The sequence below is a fragment of the Phoca vitulina genome, unplaced genomic scaffold (genome assembly GCF_004348235.1).
Source record: "Phoca vitulina isolate PV1807 unplaced genomic scaffold, GSC_HSeal_1.0 scaffold11, whole genome shotgun sequence".
Taxonomy (NCBI): Eukaryota; Metazoa; Chordata; class Mammalia; order Carnivora; family Phocidae; genus Phoca; species Phoca vitulina.
In genome coordinates, this window is record NW_022589714.1 from 8,891,449 (window position 1) to 8,911,676 (window position 20,228).

At 38.3% G+C, this 20,228-nt stretch overlaps 1 long non-coding RNA gene across 1 annotated transcript in view; it reads right to left on the minus strand.

Annotated features, from left to right (window-relative positions):
* Positions 1-8,479: 8,479 nt before the first annotated feature.
* Positions 8,480-20,228, minus strand: part of LOC116635444 — an 88,116-nt gene continuing 76,367 nt past the window's right edge. Inside the window, exon 3 of the long non-coding RNA XR_004300166.1 lies at positions 8,480-8,540. This is a non-coding gene — a long non-coding RNA (uncharacterized LOC116635444). The remainder of the gene's footprint in view (positions 8,541-20,228) is intronic.

Here is a 20,228-nt window from a genome sequence, read left to right on the forward strand (position 1 = left end):
AGACATACAGATGGCTAACAGACATATGAAAAGATGCTCAACATCATTCATCATCAGGGAAATACAAATGAAAACCACGGTGAGATACCACTTCACACCTGTCAGACTGGCTAAAATTAACAACACAAGAAACAACAGGTGTTGGCAAGGATGCAGAGAAAGGGGAACCCTCTTACAGTGTTGGTGGGAATGCCAATTGGTGCAACCACTCTGGAGAACAGTATGGAGGTTCCTTGAAAAGTTAAGTAGAACTACCCTATGACCCAGCAATTGCACTACCATGTATTTACCCAAAGGATACAAAAATACTGATTCGAAGGGATATATGCACCACAATATTTATAGCAGCATTATCAACAGTAGCCAAATCTTGGAAAGAGCCCAACTGCCCATTGACTGAAGAATGGATAAAGAAGATGTAGTATATATATACAATGGAATATTACTCAACTATCAGAAAGAGTATCTTGACATTTGCAATGATGTGGGTGGAGTTAGAGTGTATTATGCTAAGCAAAATAAGTCAGAGAAAGACAAATACCATATGATTTCACTCATATGTGGAATTTAAGAAACAAAACAGATGAACATAGATGAAGGAATTAAAAAAGAAAAAGAGAGGGAAGCAAACCATAGAGACTCTTAACTATGGAGAACAAATTGAGGGTTCCTGGAGGGGAGGTGGGTAGGGGATGGGCTAAATGAGTGATGGGTATTAAGGAGGGCACTTGTTGTGATGAGCACTGGGTATTATTATATTTAAGTGATGAATCACTACATATTCTACTCCTGAAACCATTATTACACTATATATACACTATATAACAATATATATTAACATATATTACACTATAAGTTAACTAACTGGAATTTAAATAAAAACCTGAAACTAAAACAAAGAATCCATAGTGATCCTAACAGCTTCTCTTTTTCACCACTAACTTTCTTAATGGTGTTATCTTCCTCACACCTCTTTGCATATGTAAACATCAATAATAATCTGTTTAAGAAGTTTGTTATCCATTTCAGATTAAGTCTTCAAGTTGGAAATTATCTTAAAAACTTAGTCCATGGAGTACAAATTGACAGTTTAAATATAGAATTTAGCTCTCAAATTTGTTTTATTTGAACTTCATCATGCTATAAAAGTGTATAAATTCAAATACATTTAGGTAGGCACATGTTCTCTAGTCCCGTCGGTCCCCACCATCTTCTGTCTGATACTCAACTTACTTGAGTAAGACTAATTGCTGCCTTGTTTCTAAAGACATTTGAGTTTGTGATATGTAATCTAGTCAATGTACTAAGCAATAAAGTTATTACTTAAACAATACCTTGAGGTTTGTTAACATAACTTTTGTCTGAGTATTTCCAGTCATAGAGGTCTTATTATGTTATAAAACAGATTATTCCATTTATGATCAACTGTTTGCAGATTATTTTTCTACATTTTCATCTTGATTCTATCTGCATTATATAGAATAAGTTTAATTTTCTGTTTTTCATAGGCCTGCTGAATAATTATAGTGATCAAACCTTCTAATTCCTCTTTTTTTCCATTATAAACATTCCCAGTTAACTTTTTCCATGTGATATAGTTTCCACACATTTCAAGTTTTTCAATCTCCTTCATATAATGTGGTGACAAGAAATAGTAATAATACTCCAGATGTCTGATCAGTGTCAGGTACCATACAACTACTCATTATATATATATATATATATATATATATATATATATATACACACATATATATATGTGTATATATATATATATACACACACCATACTTCTGTTGACACAATTAACATCAACTTTACTCTTTGACAGCTTCTAATATATTTCTGGTTCATATTGTACCTGCATTTAACTAAAACTTCAAGGTCTCTTTTGTTCAAGATCTTTTCTTACACAAATGTCTGATACTCTAGTTCCCCTCAAGTCTATAAGTTCATTCATCAGGCAGCAAATATTTTTTGTATTATGTTCAGTTAGCCACTGTATAGTACATAATTAGTTTTTGATATAGTGTTCAATGATTCATTAGTTAATTATAACACCCAGTGCTCATCACAGCAAACATTTATTGAGTACTGGCTACATGAATGTTACCATGCTTAGTGCTAGAGGGTAGAAAGAATACAACACAACGGAGGAGCTCATAGTCTCATGAAGAAGAGAGAGAGATGGACATATATTTTTGGTCCAAAGTGAGAAATGCAGCAAGAGAGGTATTTATAAGGGAGTCTTCTACCAAACTAAGAGGAGCAAGTGGTTACCAATGTGTGCTAACAACTTTTAAGTAGCGATGTCAGTCATTGGATATTTAGGTTTGGGGCTGATGAGAGAGGTCTGGGTTAAAGTAAAAGATTAGGAGTATAGTAGACTTGTCATTTTGCATCCACTTATTCATTGTTTCTTATTTTGCTCTGGGGGTGTGAACCTTTCCCCTTCAGACACAGCCAGGTTTAGATTGCCAATCACCATGTTTTATTTTTGTCTTCCCTACCCATGTAACCCAGGTTTAGTGTGTGTTCCAGCCAGACCAATATGATGCTCACTCTAGAATTTCAGTCTTGACCACGTTGCTGAAAGAACTGGCAGCCAATTCATTCAAGTGGCTGGACCCTGAAGAGACTGCCCCTCACTTCTTACAACCCTGGAGCTGCAGTCCATTCAGGTCTCTCTTAAACTAAATTCTCCAGCTTTCCTTCCAATTACGCAAATTACTTCTTATCCTTACCACAAATTCCTTTCCACTTTAAGTTGCCAAACTGTTTCCATTGCTTGCAACCACACAACTCAATTACACAATTTACATATACAGGGTGGTATCAGCTTAATTTAGTAGTTAATGCTATAATAGAACTGGATAGGAAAATCTTAAGGCTATAAACTCTGGAATCAGTTTCTTGGATTTAAAAACTAGCTCTGTCACTAATTACCTTAGTAAACTCAAAGAAAAGTACTTTATTTCTTTAAGCCTCAGTTTTCATATCTATAGAATCGCATTTCTAATAATCCCACCTACCTAATGCAGGATTTTAAACATAAAGGGAGAAAATACATGTAAAACACTTAGCAAAGTGTCTGGCCCATACAAAGTGCTCAATAAATGTTAGAATGGGGAGTGAATAAACGCTGCAAGAGCTAGTGAGGATATCAGTATGGAAAGATCAGAGTAGGGAAAGAAGAGATAGGAAACAGGAAGTCATGTAGTCAGAGGGAGGGATCATTCTAGTTAGAATTCGGGCAAATGCTACAGAGAGATCAAATAAGAAAAGGGCTAAAATGAAAATTTTCAGCAACAGAATAGCTGAACAATACAATTCAAAAATGGGTAAAGGACTTGAATGAACATTTCTCCAAAGAAGATATACAAATTGCCAATAAGCACAAGAAGGAATATTCCACATCACTCATCATTAGGGAAATGCAAATCAAAACCACAATAAGATAACACTTCACACATATTAGGATGGCTACTATCCAAAAAAAAATAAACCCACAAAAAAGACAAAAAAACCCCGAAAAATAATAAATGTTAGCAAGGATGTGGAGAAATTGGAAGTTGTATGCATTGGTGGTCAGAACTAAAATAGTACAGCTGTTGTGGAAAACAATTTGGTAGTTCCCAAAAAGTTAAACATAGAATTATTATGTTATGATCCAGCAGTTACACTTCTGCATATGTACACAAAAAACTGAAAGCAGAACAGATACTTGTATATCAATGTTCATAACAGTATTATTCACAATAGCCAAAAGGTGGAAAAAACTCAAACGTCTATCAACTGATGAGTCGATAAACAAAATGTGGCATATATATATACATATATATATATGTATATATATATGATGGAATAATCCAGCCTTGAAAAGGAATGACATTCTGGTAACATGCTACAACATGGGTATACCTTGAAAACATGCAAAGTGAAATAAGCCAGACACAAGAGGACAAATATTGTATGATTCTACTTACATGAGGTATCTAGAATAGGCAGATTCATAATGACATAAAGTAGAAGAAGGGGCAAAGTAGAGGAAAATGGGAGTTATTGTATAATGCATTCAGAATTTCTGTTTGTGATGATGAAAACTTCTGGAAATGAATAATGGTATGCTTGCATGATACTGTGAATGTATTTAATGCCACAGAATTGTACACTGTACATGATTAAAATGAGAAATTTTATGTTACATATATTTGCCATAATAAAAAATAGACATAAAATGATAATTGTGCATTAAGAGGTTATAGGTGACCTTTCTAGTAATTTTCAGAATTCAGGGTAAGAATCACCAGTTTACAGTGTGCTATGGGAAAAATGGGAAGCAAGTAATTAGAGTCACCAAGAATAGCCTCCTCCATAGGAATTGGGTTCTGAAGAAAAGGATAGGTAGGGTGATGGCTATAGGGATAATGCAGAGTCAAGATAAGGTTGAAGATATGTTGACATATTTGGACATACTTATGTGCTGAAGAGAAGCCAGCAAAGAGCGAGAGGTTGATTATATAGCAGAAAGAGGGAGTTGGGAGTGCCTGGGTGGCTCAGTCGTTAAGTGTCTGCCTTCATCTCAGGTCATGATCCCAGAGTCCTGGGATTGAGCCCCTCATCGGGCTCCATGCTCAGTGGGGAGTCTGCTTCTCCCTCTCCCACTCCCCCTGCTTGTGTTCCCTCTCTCGCTGTCTCTCTCTTGCTGTCAAATAAATAAATAAAATCTTAAAAAAAAAAGAAGGAGGGAGTTGATAGAACCCAGCCCTGAAGAAGTAAACAGGAAAGTGAGGGGAAGGAAGTAAGGTTTAGTGGAAATGAATGTAACTTTGTAGATTGGGTGAAAGGCTGAGGAAGTTTACACGACAAGCATTCATTTCTTCTGTGAAGTAGCAGGTGAGGCTGCTAGAGTGAGGCATGTGAAGCAAAAGAGAGAGCTGGGCATTTGGAACAGCTGCTGAGAGCTGGAGAGGGACCTGATCAATAATAAGTAAAAGGAATGCTGTTTGTACTGAGTGTACAGGAATTGAGAATCATAATTTTTATGTGATTGTACAATTTTTCTCCATTTATTGTCAGCAGCCTTGAGGAGTACAGGAACAGGAAGATTATTGGGTTCACTTTGTGCAGGGTTTTTAGGGCAGGGGCAATAGGACACGTAGATGAGGAAACTGAAATCCACGTTTGGTGTGAGAATAGTTTAAGTGATTGGGGTCCATGCTGGTTAAAGAAAGAAATCAAGTGAGGAGGAAAACAGACAAGTCATAGGTAGTTTTCACTGACTAGGCCAGTAGAATTCTGTGACTTCTCATGAAACTGATGTGGAAAGATCATTGGCTTTAGAGACCAGAAATCCTGGGTTCTAGACTCAGTTCTGCCACTAACCAGGTATATCGCATTGAACAAGTCATTTCCTATCACTGGACCTCAGTTTCCTTGATGGTGAAATGTGACTGGGGTCAGATTATGTCCAATTTCCTTCCAGTTCTAATATTCTGGGACCATAGGTCAGACAACTTGCCTGATTAGTAATTTTCACCAGCCTCGGGAGTGGGAAAATCTTTTGTATAGACTTTTTCTTAACACTGGAATAGACGTTTCTTTTCCAAAGAACTTGGCCCCTTACATACCATCAGGGGAAGATGCAATCCATATGTCAGCCAATAAGAGATCAGAGTTCAAGTGTCCAAGCCATTTACCCCACTTCTGCTCATCAGTGTTGGCATTCCTATTGTATGAGTCATCTCAGGAAAGCTTAGCCACTTTCATTAGGGCACAGCCCTGCATCCTGCTCTTCTTTTTCCCGTTTTTTTTTTTTTTTTTTTTTGGTTGTTGTTTGTTTTTTTGTTTTGGTCTCACTACTTTGTCTGTCTTCTAGCACATAATTGAATAAATCAGAAGATATCAAGGGCTCCATGAAGGGCCCTGCTCTATGCTAGGACATTGGGAATTCAGGATAGTTATGTCAAAGCTGTTTCACCCTATAAAATTTATATTCTGGGTGGGGAGATAAAACCCAAGCCTATGAAATCTTTATGAATAACATAAGACAATATATAAATAAGTGCCAACCTACAAATTAAAAAAAGTAAAATCCTGGGGTTTCAGCAGTAACAGGTCATCATAGATCTGTGGGGTAAATGGGATTTGAACTAGGTCTTAAACACTGGATAAAATTTTGGTGAGAAGTCTCTCTTACCATAAATTGGCAGAATCAGTCTTGGCAGTGAGAAGGACCTTGCTGTGGTCTTGTTAGTCATTTTCTGCCTCTCTCTCTCATCTGCAGTTTGTTGATAGTTCCCTTTTTCAGTTCTCTGTATCCAATTTCTTCTCATCTGTCCATAGCTCCTCATACTTTATACAGATATCTGGATGGATTTTGCTGTTTAAAAATAAGCTGAAGCTCCTCTTTAGGTTTGGGGGTAAGGTTGTGAAGTCAGCTGATCAGATTGCCAAGCCACCTGCATTATTGGCTTTGGCAGGTAATTTCAGGAATTTACTATGTTAAAAACAGCTCCTCCAGCATTTATAGTACACCTGTTATGTGTTGATAAACATGTATTCTAAAATAGCACTTCCTTTGCCCACACCTTTCCTATGTCATATATAAAAGCATACTGGAACAAGGTAAAATTGTATAGTACAAAAGGCACAGGAATGCTTTCTTTTTTATGGCAATGTGGAGTTGGGTGTGAGGTGGGATTACATCTCTTGTAAGAGGCAAAATTCTCACTGCATAGTGGCTTGCAGATGAATCCAAGACTATAGAGAACATGAGGCATAACACTTAGTTTAAGCACTAACTGAAAGTTCTCAGAATTGATTAGCTTAACTCCATGCTTTGACCTTGGGAGCTGTAAGGCTCAGAACCTTGGTGTGTGGAGATGATCATCACTTGACTGTTTAGGTCTTCACTGAAATTTAATTCCCTCAAAATGTAGCATGTCTCAGATGGAGAGTGAATTTGCCTGCACAGAACTCTTTAGGATATTGTAGCAGAATAGAAAAGAATTTGAGACAGTTCCCACTTTTATGAAATTGATGGAGGCTAACAGTAGACAAATGGAGAAATGACATAATAAAACTTGTGAAGAAGTTTATAAACCAGAACAAAATAATAATAATAAAAATAAAAAAAATAATAATAATAACAAATATATGTTGAGAACTTACACTATCTTAAGTTTACAAAAGCTAAGGGGTAGGGTGTGGGATTAACAGAGGAACATGAACTTGTGAGGCTGGGGCCTTTATGGTGCTATATTCTGTTATTCTTTCCACCTCTCACCTGCCCTTCAGATCTATTCATCCCTTCAGGTCCAAAAATAATAAATTTCAATTTTTCAGAGAAAACTTCCTCAACATCTAGAACTACATTGTCCAATATAGATGCCGCTAGCTGGATATTTAAATTTAAATCAATTAAAATTAAATAAATTGAAAAATTTAATTTCTTAATTGCACTAGACATGTTTCATGTATTCATTAGTCATGTGTAGCTAGTGGCTATCATATTGGACTGTGCAGATATAGGACATTTCACAGATATAGAATGTGTCATTGGACAGCCTTAGCTGTAGTAGATAACCATAACACATAGCTTCTTTATAACAGTCAATATACCTAAATTACATGTACAATCTCTGTCTTCTTTTCTGGATTATATACCCCATGGAGTACAGACTTTCAATTCTCATAAATGTGGTACATTCGTTATTCAGCACAGCATCTAGCATGTCTGATGTCTGATGCACAATACTTTTGACCAATCACCATAGGAAGACATTAATAACTGCCTGGATGAGTCAGAAAACATCTCCCAGAAGATATAACATTTGGACTGAATTTTGAAAGAAGAATATGAGCTTGCCAGATTGAAAAGGGGACAGGAAAAGGGAATAACTTGATGTGCCTAAAGGAAATACAGTGGATTAGGAAACTGGCAATACAGTGTGGAACCCAGGAGAGAGACAAGGGCTGCAGATACAAATTGAAGAGTAGAGTTGTCAACTTTTAGATTTGGTGGAAGCCATGGGAGCCACATGAGAGAACTTGTAGTATGTGAAAAGATGGGGACGAAATTCATACAGTGGAGAATACTAACTTTTACAGTATCCAAACAGCAGAAAAAGCCAATGAAGCCTGAAGGAGGAATCACAGAGGCAAAGGAAAAGGAAATTTTAAGAAGTAGAAAGTGGTCAGTAGAAGTCATGGAAGATTCAATGTTGGTCATTAGCACCTAGGGGTGTGCTAATAACAAATCTTATTCTTTTCACATTCTTTAGCACAGTCAACACTGACGCTAAATCAGTGAAGTCTAGCGATAGATAAACATTTTCAGCACTAGTAGATCTTCCTTCCTATTTTTTCTTGGTCAGAAACTACTCTCCTATTCTCTCTTGTCAAAAAGAAAAGGCTTTACAACTCACTGTCAAGAAGATGTATTTGACTGATAGTAACTTCACATTGAGTTTCTTCCAGGGGCATATGATCATTACTTTGCAGGGACGGGTGTCTAAAGCTGAACTTACCCTGTGACACCTGAAAAGAGAGAACCAAAAAAACAAGGGTTAGTTAGATGCTAAAGGGAGGCTGATTATGGTTCTAATGTTGGACTATCAGTTTCCTGAGCATAGGATGTTTTATCATCTCTGGGCAATGCCTGACATATAGAGGAGACCTAAATATCTGTCACACTGGTAAACTGAATGATTCAAATAATTAATTGGACTGTCCTGTGAGTTAATGAATTGTCTGTCACTGAAAATATTTGAACAGAAGTTATATATCCCCTAAAAGAGCGAAGTAGGTAAACTCCATGCTTTGGAGAAGATTGAAATAGAGGACTTGGATGCCCTCCTAGTCCACTATGCTGTGGTCATATGCAGTGAGACTCGTGATGGACAGAAACTTGAACTTCAAACATACTCTCTGTCTGAAAGTGCAAAGGCATAGGAAAAAGGAAATGATAAGAAAATGATGAGTTTTATGGAGATCTGGCATCCATATTCCTCCACCTGCCATCCAGGCATCCTACACATAGAAACTCACCATAACAGAATTGAGTGTAAGAAAATAATCCTCAGAACATGCTCAGTCTCTTGACCAGCCTCTCCCCCCACGGCTGCATCCTTTGGCTGAGCGCACCCTATCTTGTTCCTGTGTCCCAACCAACACCAGGTTGGTTGGGTGAAGACATATCCCAAATTTCCAGTATAGCTCAGATAAACACTGGTGGGGTTGATTCATAAATGGGAATCTGTGTCCTGAGTGTTAATTTTGAAAAATAAACTGTAAACACCAGAAAAAAAGTCTAACAGTTTTGCTGTTGCATTTCAGCAGAATTGAAATTTGCTATAAGGAATCTGGAAGTGTGATGATGTTGGAAGGGAAATAATTCTTAAGATGCACAGGACTTAACTGTCAGAGTGCTGACAACTCTAGAATTCTATCTTCAGTGCCATGCCCAAGTTGTTAAAGAGAAGATAGACAAGAATTCAAAATGAGTCTTACCCTTGACTCTGACATCCAGAATATTTATTGGCATACTAAAAAAAAAAGTTCTATTGGCATATTAGTCATAGTAGACAATAGACAAGAGTTGAAAGCATGAGTTCTGACAGTTGCCAATCTAGGTTTGACTGGGACTCAGCTTTATGATTTTTGGCAAGTTGCTTACCCCCTCTCCAAAATTCAATTTATTCATCTGTAAAATGGGAATACATATCTCATAGTTGTTGTTAATAGTAAAATTAGCTATTAATTCTATACAAAGGGATAAATTCATAACTTGATTCTTAAAAAAAGGATATTTCAGAGCACTCGAGGACTGGGTAGGTGAAACATATAGAAAATGGGTAAATACATTTTGCCATGCTTACAGGGGGGACTGAGAAATCCCCAATCAAATCTAAGAGCTTTGCAATGGAATAAGATTTTTGCCAGTGCTGCCCCCCTCTCCTGTTGCCTGTTGAGATGACTAGGAAAGCTGAAGCAAGCAAGTGCTACTCCTCTGGGATTGATGAGTCAGAGGCAGAGAGTAAAGAGCAATCTGCTAAGCCTCTGTGACCCTGAGTCCCCCTCCTCCTGGGTTCTGACTGCCTCTTGCCCAGTTTTGCATTATTTCACCATGGAGACAAATATTCTCTGGAGAGAAGCAGGATTTTGCTGGACTTGTTTATTGCTGCAATAACATCTGACAGGTGTTACACAGCTGCCTTCTTTCCAGCTGCCCCCTTGTCTCCTTTTGCTTTGAATAAGCCTAGTTACCCCAAACCCCATTTCCACTGTGGATAGGACAGTTGCCTCACACCTTGGCCCCTGGTTGCCAAGGACCAAGCTGTGACAATACTGCCACCTCCCCAGTGTGACACTATTGTGCAGTGTTCATACACTAAGCTTTGGCATCAGACAACCATGGTTTCCTTCTTAGCTCCTGGTACCTACCTACCTTCTCTTACCCTCAGCATCTGCTCCTAAAACAGGGTAATAGCATCTCATGTTTGTAGAAATCAGAGAAGATGGTGGCTTGAAATAAGCATTTGTTAGCTTTTAAGATTATTATTATTAAACATGCTCTCTGAGGCTTTGAATCTGCTTTTGGAACAACGCACTCCGGATTCCCAATAGCCCTGGTAAAAGAATGAACTCTGAAAGTTACTTTCTTAGGCTCCTGGCTATCTTCAGATTTATGTATGTGCCTCTTCCTGGAGGCAAAATGCCTGGCCAAACTATTGATTGAAAGACTCTGTATTCTCTTTTACTGCATTTATTATTGCTCATGAGTCTATGGGCTAGCTAGGTAGCTCTGGGCCCTGCTTAACTGATCACTGCTTACTTCTGCTAAGTTCACTAATGCATCTTCCGTGTATTGTTGGGTTGGTTAGGAATAGAATGTTTTAGCAGGATCTCACTCATGTGGCCAGCTGATAGTTTGGGTGATGTGGTGGAAGACTGGGCTATGTGTTTATTCTCATCCAGTAGGCCAACCCAGTCTTATCTTTCTGCTGGTAGGCCAATTCCAAGAAGAAAAGGTGAAACATTCAAGGTTTCTCATGGCCTATGCTTAGAACTAGCATACCATCACTTCTATGCCATTTTATTGGCCAAAGCAAGTCACAAAGTCAGCCCAGATTCAAGAGGTGAAAAGATAGATCTCACCTAATAAAGGGAAAATATGCAAAGGCATATTGCAAAAGGCATGGATAATAAATTGTGAACATTTGGGGTCATCAGTCTATCACATCCTCAGGCTAAATTAGTCCTTAGCCCTGGGTACTTTCATCCTTGTCTCAGTAACTGCTACGTAAAGCTGAACTATTAGTCCACTGTATTCCATCCAAAGGGCTAAAATTATTAGCTTTTTACAGTATTTTAGCAGCCATTTTTCTAGTGCCAGTGGAAAGGAAGATATACATAGTGTTTTGAACAGCTCAGAGTGACTGGTCTTCCCTTCTTTTCTGCTTCTCCTTTTCTCTCACTCTCCTATCCCCTACTGAATGTTCTTTGACCTGGGTAATCTACTCTGAAGAGCATGAAGCAAATGTAGAAAGTGGTAGGGCAAAAACAGGGGAGTAAAACCCCAATTTCTAAAAGTTCTCTGTTCTGTGTTTGCTCTTGGAATCACTTCATAGTTAAAATAATGCACAGTTGTCACTTGATACTCAGTTTTGAGAAATAGTTTCTCTTTTTCCCTGCTTTCTATATCTATCACCAATATTTATTTCTCACCATGGGGTGATTGTTGCAATTTTTTCCACACTGAGTACATTTTTAGTCTTTCTGTAGCATGTAGGCCCACCATGGCCAGCATCTCAGGGCTCACTTCCCAGAGGGCATTTCTGTACATGGGTTGTGGATGTCACTCATGTGTCTGGAAACATAAAACATAGAAGGAGGGGAAGTGTAGAGCAAAGCACCAAAGGAAATGTGTGACTGTCAGTCATGGGGAGTGATGTTCAGGGACCAATAAAAGAAAGGCAAAAACACACAAAGGCCTACCCTGGAATGGCTGACTCCACCAAGTGGGAGTCTTGGGAAATTAAGGTTACAAAGTGACATGAAAAGCCAGAAGCATGATTCCTCTACCCACAGACTTTACTATCTGGTTATAAAGATAGGTCCTCATGAAATAACAGACAATGGCACAAGAAAAGAGATCACTAACTGTACAACTGAGAGGAATGCACATAAAGAACAAAGAATTGTAAGGATGGCCTGGAGTGGCTAAGGAAGGCTGACAAACTCTGGTAATCTGAAAATATAGGTTATTTTCTGAGATGATTCAGAATGCTTGGATCTCAAACAGGGGACAAAGGGGTCAAGGAGACTCCGCGTTCTTCCTTAATTTAATAATTTGCTGATTCAGAGACTAATTGAGCTTCAGAGTTGGAAGAGACCTTAGATGTCATCCAGAAAAAATGCTTTCTTGCCATCCAATGTTTGAAAATGTTGAAAGCCTTCTTCCACAAACCTTTCCCTCAGCCCTTGACTAGACTGGCAACACTCCAAACCTTATTGTATGGAAAATTGACTGTCTGTTTGTGTCTCTGCCGACACACCCTGAAGTAGGGGAAACTTAAGGCTCCTTGGAAGGAGACAGTTCATTTCCCTAGCCAGCACAGACCCATCACCTCTGCTTCAAAGCTTTCATTTCACATCTGAATCAAAGGTTGGCCTAACCATGGAACACAGCCCTTCCCTTCCTTTTTTTTTTTTTTTTCCCTGTCAAAGTGAAAAATGGCTGGGTGGGAACTCTAATTATGTAGAACATGTTGGCACTGTTTTCATGTCCAAGAAAATTGGTGTAACCACTGTCCTTGAAGGAGATGAGGTGATGCTGTGGTGACCAGAGAGTGGTTGGTTGGCTCAGCAGTAGCAATAAAACCTAAAGTGTTTGCCCAGTGTTTTATCATTTTAGGGAAACATATATTATTTCATTTGAATCTTGTTCAATTTAGTATTCTAGACCTAATAACTTATCATCTGCTCTCATTTCTCACACTAATCACCAAGGTTAGGGAAGTTAAGTCGACTTAAGTAGGTTAGTAATCAAGATCTAGAATCTAGATCCTCCCCCCAACTCTTAGTTTAGTGTTATTTTTATTACAATGTGTTTTAGCTCATTCTATGATTTTTAAAATTTATTTGGTAAGTTACTTTCTGAAAAAAGTCTCCAAAATAAATAAATATCATTGGTCTTTGTCCTTTTCATAAGGAAGCTAAAAAGATTCCAATGATTTGTCCCACCAAGTCAACCATAACTCTGCCTTTGTGAGGCCTTTTGCCTCACAAAATCCGCACTGTGACCCATTTAGGAATTTTAAAATGTACAAAATAAATTTATGGGAGGGAAAATATTTTAAAATTTAAGCAATTTCATTCCTATTCTAAAAATATGGGTCTACTGCTTGTTAATGCTGACAACATCTCAGTGAGGTAAGGAGGTCAGGAACACTATTATCTCTCTGTTTTTAAAAGTGAGTACACAGAGAGGAAATAACTTGCCCAAGGACATGGTGACTCAGTCAGCAGAGGAGCCAGGATGAAAACAGCTCTCATTTTTTACTTTCAATACACACCAAGACCATGATCCACATGGGTTACAGAATTATAGCCCTTCACAAACAAGCGCATATTAGTCAGACATGGAAATAATTATGGCCCTTTTACATTTTGAACAGAAAGTGAACTCTCAAAGATATTGGCAAAAGGAAAGCCAAAGATTCCTAAAGACTTTTATTTTTTTACTTTTATTTCTAAGTCACAGATGGTTAGTCTGAAAATGGGAAAAAAACCTTTCCTTGTCTTTTCTCTCAGGCCTGGCCTCATATAACACCTACTACCACACCCCTGTGGAGAGAAGGATTACACTTTCCACTATTCCCTAGGGTAGATTTTGTTCTTTTAAAATAAACAAACACTTGAAATTTTTTTTCTTCTAATATTAGCTTTGGTCTTGAACCAGAGTTGATTTGGCATTGAGTAACTAGAAGGGATGAATAGTATTTTCAGTGAGTAGTAGAGGAGATTCTCTTTTGACAGAATCTTTTAGAATCATCATCCAGTATGATGAACCATAAGTGGGACTAATTTTGACGAAGAGAAATAACAACAGGAGACAACCACTCATCACCCTCCTTGGCTGCAGTCACATAATGATGCCAGTGGAGGCAGCTGCCTACATTCCTATTTCTCTAGACTATGTGCCATGGGTTTGGTTGTGTAATAATAAATTAACTTTTTAAAAACTCACAGAATGGTTGCCTTTTTCAGTTCACACAGATATTATGCACAGTGTCTAATAGAGGCCCTAACTCTATCCTTCCCAGTACTTCAATTTCTCTGCTCCCAAATTAAGTCTGCTTTCTCATATACTGCTAGCAATTTGGATTAACTGGTAAGTGAGTTACTTGCTGAAATGACTCTTTGCTATTTGATCCTCTTCCTGTAACATGTATATATTTTTTTTCTTAGAGGCAATGTGTCATCAAGACTGTATTTATAGGATCAACATTTAGGATTAGATCTAGTACGATGATGGAGACCTCTTAATCTAGTGATCCAGGAAACACAATTATTAAGAGAAAATATCAATGGGCAAGTGGAGCTGTGAATTGCCCTCTAAGGTCTTCTAAGACTGCCATACCAAAATGCCATAAACTGGGTGGTTTAAATAACAGAAATTTATTTCTCACAGTTCTGCAAGCTAGGAAATCTAAGATCAAGGTGCTAGCCAGGTAGGTTTCATTCTGAACCTTCTTTTCATGGCTTGTAAGTGGTCACCATCTCACTGCACACTCACATGACCTCTTGTGTACACACAGGTTGGGAGAGAATAAGCAAGCTCTCTGGTCTTATAAGGCCAATAATCTTATCAGATCAGGGCCCCACACTTATGACTTCATTTAAACTTGCTTCTTTAGAGACTCCATTTCCAATTACAGCCACACTGTGGGTCAGGGCTTCAACATAGGAATTTTAGAGGACACAAACATTCAGTCTGTAACAAGCCCAGAAATGACACAACAAATTCCCAAAGCATGAACATATTTTATTCCACTTTATTCCTAAAGAACAGACAAAAGTTTCTCTTCATAATATCATGAAAAGAGTTTCCACTTCAGAACTATGCTTGTAGATGCAACATGCACTGATACATCAAAGACTAAGTGGTAAAGAAATACTTTTTATTATTCAAAATATAATTGTTTCCTTAAATTATAGAAGGATGTTAAGTGGGAATATCCCATAGACCACAGTCCTGCTTAAGGCTCCAAGCAAAAGTCAACGGTGTCAAACATCCATGCATTCTAAAGAGTGATGCTAGACTATGCACTCAGCCTTGCTAAGAGATGGTGAGAGTGGTTCTGTGACCTATCATTCACCTCCAGAAAAGGGGTGAGATGGAAGTGATGGACTAGGGGTGGATTTCTTGGAAGAATGCTATAGGCTTAGTAGGAAGGTCTGTGCTTATCACCCCCACTCAAGCCAAACAATTGATGCTTTAGGAAAAGCACCATGTACGGAGATTATAAGAAAGGAGCCAACGGCTCACCACCTGGATTAAATCACATCTAGGCAAGCCCCTTCCTGGGCTTAAGAGAAAGTGGGAAGAGAATGCTCTTGGAAAGTTTTGGGAGGACCTAATCTTATGTCCTAGAATTTGGAGTGCCTGGTGTGTGTCACTTGTCTGCAGTCGCCTACCATCCAGGGGCTGGCTGTAGCTTTCCCTAATGGCAAAGCAAGGATGAAAGGCTACCTTGGAGACGGTATGTTACCCTAGATGCTGAATGTTCCCATGAGCTAGGTAGATCTCATGAAAGTTGGCTGGACTAGAGCCATCCTGAAAGGACACTTTCCTAGAGCACTGCCAGAGGAGGGGCAGCAACCCCAGCTATAGGAGTTCACACTATTTAGAGCATAAATGAGGGAGAGTCAACTAAGCCAGACTGAAAGTGAAGCCTGTGACCTGGAAGAGTACAGCGGCAGAGGTCTCTGAAGGATCTCATGACAGGAAGAGCTAGCATCTGGACATCTGCTGAAACAATAGCACCAGTCACCTCAGACTTCTTCTCTCTTTCCCTTTTCCCATCCAGAAGTTGCTGGAGGCAGCTACTTGGTGAGAGGTCAAGAGGTTGGAGTGGTTTTCTTAATATCAGAGAATGGGATTGCAAGTGACTGGAAAAGCTATGAGATCTGCCTGAGATATCACCCATGGGTGTAAATGGGAGGTCCAAAAGAGATGGTTTGGAAAGCCACGTGGAAGAAAAGTTGTTTTCTGTCAGAGCCCCACCAAGTCCAGACTATTCCATAAACTGGTAATACTTAAATTTGTTTGCATCATAGGATATTTTCCTGGAAAGACTTTGTAAGTAAAATTATATGAGAAACTTAGCAATTTTTAAAATTCTCCTAGAAGAATTTACAACTAAGTCTTCTTCATCGGAATACTTTTATTTGAAAACAAAGCTTTGGATAAAAGTTCCTCTTTGGAGGGGCGCCTGGGTGGCTCAGTCGTTAAGCGTCTGCCTTCGGCTCAGGTCGTGATCCCAGGGCCCTGGGATCGAGCCCCACATCGGGCTCCCTGCTCCGCGGGGAAGCCTGCTTCTCCCTCTCCTACTCCTCCTGCTTGTGTTCCCTCTCTCGCTATGTCTCTCTCTGTCAAATAAATAAATAAAATCTTTAAAAAAAAAAAAAGTTCCTCTTTGGAAACTTTCAAAAAAAAAAAAAAGCCCTTTTCTCATTAAGAAGTGGTTCCACTTGACAATGCCCAAAGCTGTCTTTTTGTATTATTAATTATACAATCCAAGAACCTAATTCTAAATGGAAAAAGTAACTTCTCTCTCTCTTTCTCTATAAACATGTACATACAAATATATATTGTATATGTGTACATAAATATGTAAAAATGTGTGTGTTGACATGTCAACTTTAGGCTATAGTCCTCAGCTATTTAACTAAACACTAATCTAGGTGTTGCTATGAAGGGAGTTTGCAGATGTAATTAATGTCTATGATCAGTTGACTTTAACTCAGAGAGATTATCCCGGACAATCTGCCTGAAAGGCCTTGTAGTAGGGCTAAAGATTCCCTGAGAAAAAGAATTCTGCCTGTGGACAGCTGCTTCAACTTGAGCCTGTAAGTTCCATCCCCTGTGATCTGCCTTTCCTGATGGCCAGTCCTACGGATTTTGAACTTACTCAGCCAACCACCCCAATCACACAAGTGAATTCTTTGTAATAAATCTGTGTGCATCTGTGTGTATGTGTTTCTGCTTCTCTGACCGAATATATATATATATACACATACATATATATATGTACATATACATATACATACACACACACACACAGAGGATTATATGAGTAACCAGCCTACCAACCTTATTCCCCAAAACAGCCTTCCTTTAGTGAGGTCTACCCAGGTAAGAGTACCATAAAGCCAAAAACAAAACTAAAAAATCAGTGAAGATAAACAACTAGAAAGCTTATACTTGTGGTGAATGAAAAATTATAATGTTGGTTTTAGTAAACAATTTCATCTAGGTGGCCGTAATATCTAAGAAAACTTCAAAAGGATAGTTAAAAGAAGAACTTTAGCTTTGTAGTTTGGCTTACTGGAACATTTAAAAATTAGATATTTGGAAGTTAATATCCCAACCCTCTAGAACCAGACTTTCTGGGTTCACATTTCAGTTCCACTTTTTAGTAGTAATGTGGCCCTAGGCAAGTTAGCTCTGTGCCTCTTCTATAAAATGGTGATTAACAATGATGCTTTATCCAGGGGTTGCAGTAAGGATTAAGTGAGTTAATACATGCGAACAATTTACGACAAAGCATGGCACATGGGAAGAACAAAACGTTAATTGTGTTTGTTATCATAAATGTACTTAGCTTGAGAAACCACTTGAATCACAATATGTGGTTAGAGTTGAATACAGTGTTCTAGAGAACATCCAAATGAAAAAGAAAATAAATTGTTCTACCTGAATATCTCAAAGGAGAAAGTTTGCACAATGTTAAGCGTTAGGCTTGTAAAAACATCAAAAGTCCATTTTTCAAAATGTTGTTCTTTATTACTTTGGTGTGCATCCTGTTAACTTGAAGGGCTTTGTCTCCTTCCCCTAAGAAATAATGTCAGGTAGAGTTGCATCTTTTCTGCTTATTTTATTTTCTAAAATATCCAATACGTTCAGGTGTAGCTGGTAATGCCTAAATCTTTCTTCTCATGGTAATACAAGTGGAAAAAGCTAGTTTGTATGGTTATTTGTAGATCAACATTTCTCCATTTTTAGACAGTTTTGCTTACTTTTTAGAAAAAAACCCAAATGTGATATAACCTAAAACTATGAATTATGATTCAGGAGAGTGGAAGTCATTGCCATTTCTGAGGCTTTAAGTCCCAAGATTGCCTGGATCCCTGTGGTGCTCAAGCTGACTTTTGTTCCTCTGCCTCAAAGAAGGGCATCTATGGCAGTGACTGCATGAGGCTGTTATGGGTTGAATTGTGTCCCTGAAAAAGGTGTTGAAGTCCTAATTACCAGGATCTGTGTATGTGACCTGATTTGGAAATAGAGTCTTTGCAGGTGATCAAATTAAGATGAGGTCATTAGTGTCCTTATAAAAAGGGGACATTTGGACACAGAGATATACCCACACAGGGATTGTAAACATCACAGTTATGCTGCCACAAAGCCAGGGAACTACCAGAAGCTAGGGGAGAGGCCTGGAACCCATCTTCCCTAGAGCCTTCAAAAGGAGCATGGCCCTGCTGACAACTTAATTTTGGACTTCTGGCCTCTAGAAGTCTGAGAAAACAAACTTCTGTTGTCTAAACCAGTCAGTTTGTGGTACTTTGCTACAGCAGCCCTAGAAAAGTAGTACAGGTTTATAACATGCTTTTTTTAAAAATATGCTTTTCATAGTGAAACCCTTGAGAATTCTCTATTGAAAATTCTATATTGGATGATTTTAAAAATAAGTTATGAGGGACTGAATATTGTCTAAGCCACATCCCTGGAGGAGTTTATTCCAGAAAGGGAAATTAAAGAGTCATTCAGACTAATAAATATACTGAGCCTTTGGCCTATGACATCTGTATTCAATGTGTCTCATCTGTATTTGATGAGTCTAGCCTGTGGCAGTCACCTATAACTTATGAGATGTAAAGCCTGTTGGGCTCAAACGTGACAGAGAAGTGTCCATCATTCATTCATTTCTATTTCATTAAACCTTAGTACATTTAATGTGCCAATATTCAGAGTAATACAGACAGAGGCATGAGTAAAAGTCTGCTGGGAAGTTGGTAATAAAAATACTTTTGTGGGTGATACAGCAATTTCACCCACTCAAATCCAACTGTAAAATATTCTTCACAGAGACGAGATAACCCAAAGGCTGTGCAGTTTGACACATACATATTTCCCCTTCGGTCATAATTGCCCTGCTGGCCAGTGTGTGGGGACTGTTTTGTTGCTTTGTTTTTCCCTCTGGGAACAAGTTTTCCTAAGAAAGGGGGAGAAAAGACAGCAAGGTTGTTGTTCGTTTGAGTGTGGAAATGCCATCGTGAATAAAGAAAGAAAGAAAAATGCTCCAACTTCTGGTACAATCTGTAGTTGCAATTCCACACCTAGATTAGTTTCACATAGCCAGGGCAGCTTGATTAAATTACACATATCAAAGTGAAGATGCCCTTGGCCATTGAAATTCAACAGGGAAGGAATTTTATGACTGAATTGAAGCAAATCTGAAAAGTGAAGAGGCCTGACTAAACCCTATTTCACCATGCCATTAAAATCACTGTTTGGTGTTAGTTTCCGAACCACAAGGTTGAGTCGTGATTTAAAATATGAATAAATAAATAAATAAATCCCGAAGAATACAGGCTTACAAAATAACATGCATTGATTCCCTTTAATGGAAAAATTTAGCTGATATATACATAAGACTTATAAATGAGAGGTAAAGTCAAATACTACTAGTGCATAACTGCTATGTATAAGGACTTTGTTGGGCCCTGGGAGTAACAACAAGGAAGGATAAGGAAGGCAACTACTCCCAAGAATCTGAATGTCTGCTCAAGAAGTCAGGACACATATAGTGAATATGTACCTAACAAAAGACTGGGTAATACATAATCTGAGTCAAAAGGATGATATAGCATACGGTAAATGCTATAGGCATTCAAAAGAAGTACAGGTTGCATTAATTCAACCCTTTGTTCATTCAC